Consider the following 8586-nt stretch of genomic DNA (forward strand, 5'->3'; position numbering starts at 1 on the left):
CTAGCAGAGGTTTTCGTAGTCTCGTGGTTATCGTATTCACCTCATACACGAAAAATCCCCGGTTCGATCCCAGGTGGGGCCATTATGTTGGGGCAGAATTTTTTCTTTCTCTGTGCAATAGCCGGTCCTGTTAAATTGAACACAAATTCGTGGTCTCACGAGCACTGAACATTTTCAACCGAGCCCTTAAAAATACAGTGTGTAAAATGAGAAAGGATAAAAAGTTCATCGCACAAAAGAAATTATTAAACTTTTTCAACTTCCCTCAGTAGCCTTTCATTCTGCAAAATAACGTTATCGTTTAATTAATGGTAATTAAAACAATAATTGTTTTTTTTCTTCCCGCAGAGTATGAAGAATCCATGCAATTAATAAAACAAGTGTTCAAAAGTTGCTATTCTGACCGGGAATCGGCAATGAGAGCGCCGAATCCAAACCACTGGATCACCAGAGAGCTCAGTTTCCATCCTTATCAGATGGAACATGGATTGCCCTTTCTCTGTGATTCAGCTTTTAATCCTTTTTAGCTCCTGATTGCGGATATTCCCGTGATTAAACAGGAATAAAGTACAATAGGCTCAGGAAAACCCGGGGAGGTGGCATCCCGCTCACCGAGCCTTTCCAGCAGCATTTATCTTACCAAGCACTGGAGTGGGTGAAACTTTCTCTGGTGGGGGGGGGGGGGGGGGTGTCTCAGCGTGCAAAGTGTGGCCAGTGAAGAAGGCATTTGGTGGTCAGGATTGCCGAGTAGTCCAAAGTGCTGCGTTCAGGTCGCTTTCTTTTCGCGAGGCGTGGGTTTGAATCCCACTTCTAACATTGGTTATTTTGACTCCTGTTTTATTTTTACCTTGAGCTGCAGTTGATTTTTCGTCACAGTTGATTTGCTCTTCCCGCAATAACCAACCCGGTCTCGATCCACGGCACGTTTTGACGCCCACCGGCTCATCCCTAAACCGAGCTGTAAACGAAAATATGCTGGAAACACAAGGCGGTCATTCAACAACTGTGGAGCTGGCCACAGTCACAGAATCAGAATGGCGACTTCCAGAGCGGGGGAGACCGGTTCATGTGGAAAAGGATCCGGACGAGAATGATCTTATTTATAAGGTTAGGGGAGGGAAATTAGGGAGCTCCTTCGGAACGTTAATGACTTGAAAATGAAGTCTTTTTCCTGTGTAGCTTGTGTGGTTTTAATGAATGAAATGTTTGTAAAAAGGCATCCGTGGAAAAGGATTGAGAGCTTTTTCGGACTAGAGGGGAAATGAGGAGATTTCTTTTCACACAGGGGGTTGTTCCGATCTGGTAGCCACTCCCTGAACGGGTGGTGGAAGCAGCTTTCATAGGAACTTTCAAAAGGCAATTGGACAGGTACTTGAAGAGGACTGATTTGCAAGGTTAAAGGGAAAAGGCTGGGTTTTTTGGATGAAATTGGACAGCTCTTTCAAACAGTAGGCAGGGCAGCACGGCCGAATGGCCTCCTTCTGTGATGTAATATTCTATGATTCAATTCCATTATTTTAGTGTGGGACAAGAGAGATGTTGTTTAAAGACAAGTAAAACTGTCCCAATCAGAGCAGAGAGAGGTGACTGGCCAGTTCCCCTGTCCAGCAAAAGTCACCAGCGGTTTTTTGTGGGGTAGTGGTTATCAGTTCGCTTTACACGCGAACGGCCCTGCTTTCGATTCTGGGCGGACAATTTATGTTGCAATTGCTGTTTACATTCTATATTAATGACTTAGATGAGGGGACCGAGTGTAATGTATCCAAGTTTGCTGATGGTACAAAGGTAGGTGGGAAAGTAAGCCGTGAGGAGGACGCAAAGGGAGGTGGACAGGTTGAGGGATTGGGTAAGAAGGTGGTAGTTGGAGTATAAGGTGGGAAAATGCGAAATTGTCCACTTTAGTAGGAAGAATAGAAAAGCAGAATATGTTTTAAAAGGTGAGAGTCCAATAAATGTTGGTATTCAGAGGGAGTTGGTTGCACTTGTAAACAAATCACAGAAAGTTTACATGCAGGTACAGCAAGCAATTAGGAAGAAAAATGGTATGTTTGCCTTTTTGCAAGGAGGTTGGAGTATAAGAGTAAGGAAGTCTTGATACAATTAAATAGGGCTTTGGTAAGAACACCCCTGGAGTACTTCGATGTAGTCTACATAGATTTTAGCAAGGTTTTAGACAAGGTCCCATTTGGCAGACTGGTCAAAAAAGGATGTGATTGCAGTAGAGAGGGTACAGAGGAGATTTACGTGGAGGTTGCCAGGGCTGGAGATTTTTGCTGTGAGGAAAGATTGGAGAGGCTGGGGTTGTTTTCTTTGGAACAGAGGAATCTGAGGAGTGATATAATTGAGGTGTACAAAATTATGAAGGGCCGAGATAGAGTGGATGGGAAGGACCTACTTAACACAGCAGGGAGGTCATTAACCATGGGCCACAGATTTAAAGTGATTGGTAGAAGGATTGGAGGGGAGCTGAGGAGAATTTTTTTCACCCAGAGGATGGTCGGGGTCTGGAACTCACTGCCTGAAAGGGTGGTAGAGGCAGAATCCCTCGTTACATTTAAAAAAATACTTGGATGTGCACCTGAAGTGGTGTAACCTGCAAGGCGACGGACCGATTGCTGGAAAGTGGGATTCGTCTGGGTGGCTCATTTTCGGCCGACGCGGACGCGATGGGCCGAATGGCCTGCTTGTGTGCCGTCAATTTGCGATGATTCTGCAAAAGTGGCAAGTGTTTTTTTGTAACAGCAAATTCCCCGACCAGGAATCGAACCCGGGCCGCGGCGGTGAGAGCGCCGAATCCTAACCACTAGACCACCATGGAAGGCGTGGAAAGTTTTTAAATATATCTGGGAGTGTTTGTATTAGGTTCAAATAATATTTATGGTTTCGTGACTCTGTTAGTTGCAAATGTATTTACATGAATCTGTATTATTTATTTATTTATTGGGGTGTATATATTGTAAATCTACTTCTGGCGCTGATAAGAGTCCATATAATTCCGCAATTAATCTTCCATTTGCGTTTTCACAATAACAGGTCTGTCTCACTGGTTCCCCAGTGTCAGGGAGTGAAGTGACTGATGCCCTCTTTTATTTAATGTTACAAACGGAAGACAAACACTCGTATTCGTTCAAAATCAAGCTGAAGGTGGACACACACACACAGATAAACACAGCCAATGATATGGTCGTTATGTTTGGATTGCTGCACATTCATACCCAGGGGCGAGTTTACTGCAATGATAGGCAAGAGCTGGTGAGTTTTTCAGTCCCGGTTAGCTAAGTCGATAGAGTGTGCGACTCCAAATCGCATGGGCGTGGGCTCAAGCCTCATGTTGGGCGTATTCTGATTTAAACTTTTCATGTTGCTTTCAGGGGTGAACCCAAGCTCTGACTCCCCCCGACATCCCGTGCAGTGTCACCGCGCACATTGTGGCCGCGCCCGGGCTGATTTCTCTCTCTCTCACCCGGGACCGCTGTGTCTGCTGTACCGTGATCACCAACTCACCCAGTTTGTAAATTTAAACCGGAACAGGTGTCTCCCAAAGGGCAAGAGAAGTAGGGAACGCTCCAACCTCTGACAAAATCTCATTCCCATTAAAGGTTTGTGAAACTGAATCCCTAACACTTTCTGCAACTTTTAAAAGTTTTGACATTCACTGTACAGGACGCGGCACCGAGAGACTCGTCTCTTACACTCACAGTGATGCGTAGGGCCGTTTTCACTCGTAAAACAGCTATTGTGATATTCTGATATTGTCTTAGACTCCCTCACCAGAGGAAAGGATTTGTCTATCTCACTTTCAAAATCCTAAAAAGCCTTCTATATTCCAGGGAATACAAGTATGTAACCGCTCCTCATAATTTAACCCTTCGAGCCCTGCTAACATTCTGGTAATTCTGGGCTGCGCTCCTTCCAAGGCCAATATACCCTTTTAGAGTAAAAGGAAATAAAATTTAAAATGAGCGTCACTGAGGATCAGTTTTCTATCACTCAAAGTTATCTGCTTAATGAAGTAAAAGATGCAGCTTACAAAGAACAAGGGAGCAGCCACTGTCTCCCTTTTTGGCAGGAGAAGAAAATTAACCTGGATGTTTATGGAGACCAAGTTCCAACATAATGTTTCTGCCCGGGATCGAACCGGGGACCTTTCGCGTGTAAAGCAAATGTGATAACCGCTACACTACAGAAACAGATGGCATGCTGTTTAACGCTATGGGCAACTGAATGGTGTCCTCTCTCTGCTCGTACTTGGAATGTGTTCTTTCAAGTCCAGCAAGAGATTCAGACAGTGGCTGCTCCGCCTTTTCTTTAAAAACTCTCAGGGTAGTGGCTTTGAGCCCCACGTTGGGCGAGTACCGTTTTAAACTTTTCTGCTGCTTCCACCGGTGAGCCCCAGCTCTGACACTTCCCCCACCCCCACCTCCGTCTCACCGCGCACGATGGGGCCGCGCCCGGGCTGAATATCTCCAATTAGGTTTCTGCCCCAGTCGCAGCATGAAATGGTCCTTATCAAAGTCACAAATGATACTCCATGTGACTACCACCATGATAAACTATCCCTCCTCATCCTTCTCAAATACAATATCTCACCGTGCTGTTATGCTGTTAGACGAGTTTCCTCTCTCTGCTCCTATTTGCAATGTGTTGCTTTTCCGATTGATAACACTTAGTATCATCGTATTATGTTAGTCCACAAGAGGAGACCATTCGGCCCATCGTGCCTGTGCTGGGTCAAACACACGTATTCGTTCAAAATGCGTTCAGAGATGGATTGAGTGCTTTGTTATCAGAAAATTGCCTGAACCCCCACAGTCTACAGTTTTCCTCCTCGCTATCAACCACACGGCCTATTTTTGTGTCACCCGCAGATTTCTTAATCATGTCCCCTAAGTTTCGGTCCAAATCGTAAATGTGGAGCACAAAAAGCAAAGGACCAAGTACCGAGCCCTGCGGCACCCCACTGGAAACAGCCTTCCAGCCACAAAAACACCCGTCGACCATGACACTTTCCTTCCTGCCACTGAGCTAATTTTGGATCCAACAAGCCACATTCCCTTGGATCCCATGGTCCTTTCCTTTTTTGACCAATCTGCCATGTGGGAACTTTTCAAAAGCCTTGCTAAAATCCATGTAGACGACATCAATTGCGCTACCCTCATCCATCCTTCTTATCACCTCCTCGAAAAATTCAATCAGGTTCGTCAGACACAACTTCCCCTTAACAAATCCATGCTGACTGTCCTTGATTAGTCCGTGCCTTTCGAAGTGACAGTTCATCCTGTCCCTCAGAATTGATTCCAATAATCTGAAATGGAGTCTTTCTCCTGCTTGCTGCAATAACAGATAAGGTGGTGAAAAGCACGAAAACCCGCCTAGCACAGTCGGTAAAGCATGAGACTCTTAATCTCAGGGTCGTGGTTTCGAGCCCCACGATGGGCGAGTATCATTTTAAACATTTATGTTGCGTTCACTGGCCAATGGTGCAGAATTGATGCAGAATGAAATGTTAAATTTGTAGTCAGGATGGCCGAGCGGTCAAAGGCGCTGCGTTCAGGTCGCAGTCTCTTCTGGAGGCGTGGGTTCGAATCCCACTTCTGACAATGCTTACTTTTACGAAGACGTGAAAATATTTTATTTGTGGATTGGGCTGCAGCTGATTTTTCGACCAAGTTGATTTACTCCTCCCACAAAAGCAACTGGCTTTGTGATGGAAATGTGACTTGAGAAGTTTCAAACGGTGAAATGTTTGACATATTAATGATCTGGACAAAGAAATAGAACAGCAGTGGGAAACATTTAAAACAGTGATCAATAGAGTCCAGGAGAAATATATCCCACTAAAAAGCAAGAACAAACCAGCCAGAAATGACACACCAGGGATGAATAAAGAAACAAGGGCAAAATTGAAACTGAAGAAAAAGGCCCACACTGGACAATAAAGGAGAGAGGGGAATGTGAAAAGACTGGGAAAGAAGTCTAAAGAACTATTAGAAAGGCAAAAAGGAATATCAAAAAAAGCAAAGTGTTCCAGACACATCAACAGCCAAAAAAAGTTTAGGATAGGAATAGGGTCACTAAGGGATACACACGGCAAACTCACAGGCAATGACAGCGAAATGGCAGAAATATTAAATAATCACTTTGCTTCAGTATTTACCAGGGAGACTGGTATTTTGGGCGTGACAGTAGAAGAAGAGATCAAAAAGATATGTAAAGACATATAAGATCCAAAGGGGGGAGATAATTGATAAAAGAATCAATCTTAGAGAGGAAATTTCCTGTTAGGAGCCTAACCAGAGTTTCAAACCGGTCAGCCGCGCTAATTTCCATATTACTGTTCAGGAGCTTATTTCACAGGGACACGATTACTGCGCTCCATTTAGGGAGGCTCAGTGAAAGGCGGAAATTGATCTATTAATAGAATCATAGAATAACATAGCGCCATTCGGCCCATCGTGCCAGTGCCAGCTCTCTGAAAGAGCTGTCCAGTTCGTCCCACTCGCCTGCTGTTTCCCCATAACACTGAAAATGTTTCCATCCAAGCGTTCATCCAATTCCCTTTTGAAAACTGTGAGTTAAGAAAAACAATATTGAAAGGGGTGCTGGGGCCTCTGCAGCGTCGATGCAGAGTGTGTGATGATTGAAGTTATCAAGATGGTTGCTTTACACATAGTATGATGTGCAATCATCCTGAAATATCTTCAATATCCAATACAAATTGAATCGCAAACCTGACGGACCAACACTGGAAAACAAGTCATGAGTGAACGCAAATCATCTGGGACCCGTTTTCAGCCTCACGGCACTTTAAATAAAGTGAAATAACTTTGCATTGAAAAGATTTGGAACTTGCATCTGTGCCTTTATCTGTTCCATTTCTTAAAGTTGCTGGCGTCTGATGCTGGACACGCCTCTGCTCCCTCCGTTGAACAAGAAAGGAGGTGTTTGACGTTGACTGGACCTGTTGGTTATGAGCTCATCCTTCACATTGAGTGGGTTCGCGTCCTTTAAACGGCGTCAAATTTAGCCCAGCGGTGAACTGCGCAGCAAGCAAGTTCATCACCGTCTCACTGCGGGCACTAACTGACACGTTTATCATTATTTCTTTCAGACCGAAATAAATAGGAACCGTGATTTTAAATTTGCACGAAGTGATTTTTAGGTAGTCGCCTTTAAATGTTTCAAAGGCGACTCCGAATTTATGATAGTCCGGCAATTTCACCAGCCGTGTTGAAAACAAAACATGTCTCTAACTTTCGCGTCTTTTTTCGAAAGGCAAAAAACATATTTCCCGTGACCTCTGAAGGATGGACAAGTACATTTCAGAAAGCTGAATCAAGTTCACCAGCCTTTTAATCCGGAGTCAGACCTTTGCGCCACGCACTCTGAAGACAGGCTCCTGGATGTTATTATATTTTTGAATGTTTCTCAAACACCGTTTCATGTATTGGTTGAATGGATGAGGCTTATCAAATCTCCGCCAGATCCCACCGGTAATGAGACAGCATTGCAAGCAGCCTTCACCCCCAAAATCACGCTGGCATTCATCGCCTGCTCTCAGCGGACTGCATTAACAGGGCTGGGAGATATGGACTTTGTTCACATTTAATCAGCAATGTGATTCGTTCAGTATTCAATCATTTTTAATGGGGACAAGGTTTCGAAATATTTTCTCCCCGGTTTCGAACCGGGGACTTTTCGCGTGTTCGGCGAACGTGATAACCACTACACTACGGAAACCTGACACTGCTTACCTCGTGTTAGGGATATAACCCCTCAGCCAAACTAATTTCCGTATTACTGTCCAGGAGCTGATTTCACAGAGATACATTTACTGCGCTGTATTTCGGAAGGCTGCAGAGAAGGATCGGTGGAGATGGTCAGGCAGGGAATCTCAGAGCATCGCGCCCACACAAACATTTCACTGTTTTTTTTTGCATGTGCCTGATATCCGATGGCAGTGTAAATTATGGCGAATCAGATGACATTGTTCACAGAGTGTTTTCTTGCAGCCAAATCACACATCAGAAAACTTGAAATGAGATGAAGAGATCGGAGTCATTTAAAGTGCTCCCAGTTGCTGCAGATGAGGAATCAAAACTTGGCACCGGCTTCAGGGCGATCAGAATGAGGGAATGAATCCGAAAGTGGGACGAAAAAGGTGCAATTTTCTTCCCTGGGTGGGCTCGAACCACCAACCTTTCGGTTAACAGCCGAACGCGCTTACCGATTGCGCCACAGAGACCGTCTGGATATTTTTTTTGCAAGATACACTAAAGCAGCGTGTCACCTACCCAAAGTTTCATTTTGCAGCCACAGAAATGCAATTGACCACTATCAGTGTTACTTTTCCAGAAATAAAAGATGGGACATTGTTTGTGGAAACATGGAAACGGTCTGGTCTCGCTCACAGCATCGATATCACCGCCAACCAGCTCTCCTGCAACCGGCGCGCCCACCGGTGCTTTGTCTGTTCGTTCGTTGCACTGTGGGAGATCCTTCGCCACACTGACTGCAGCGGTTTAAAAAGCCGGCTCACCACCACCTTCTCAAGGGCGTTTTGGGATGGGCAATAAATGCTGGCCT

General features: G+C 44.8%; 3 non-coding genes across 3 annotated transcripts; 1 reads left to right on the plus strand and 2 right to left on the minus strand.

The window, feature by feature from the left end:
• Positions 1-4117: 4117 nt before the first annotated feature.
• Positions 4118-4190, minus strand: trnav-uac (transfer RNA valine (anticodon UAC)). Its single transcript has one exon. It is a non-coding gene; the product is annotated as a tRNA-Val (tRNA).
• A 1327-nt stretch (positions 4191-5517) lies between these two features.
• Positions 5518-5600, plus strand: trnal-cag (transfer RNA leucine (anticodon CAG)). Its single transcript has one exon. It is a non-coding gene; the product is annotated as a tRNA-Leu (tRNA).
• Positions 5601-8171: 2571 nt separating this feature from the next.
• trnan-guu (transfer RNA asparagine (anticodon GUU)) lies at positions 8172-8245 on the minus strand. The gene has a single exon. It is a non-coding gene; the product is annotated as a tRNA-Asn (tRNA).
• Between the last annotated feature and the right edge of the window lie 341 nt (positions 8246-8586).

This window comes from Heptranchias perlo, unplaced genomic scaffold (genome assembly GCF_035084215.1).
Source record: "Heptranchias perlo isolate sHepPer1 unplaced genomic scaffold, sHepPer1.hap1 HAP1_SCAFFOLD_52, whole genome shotgun sequence".
NCBI classification, from domain to species: domain Eukaryota; kingdom Metazoa; phylum Chordata; class Chondrichthyes; order Hexanchiformes; family Hexanchidae; genus Heptranchias; species Heptranchias perlo.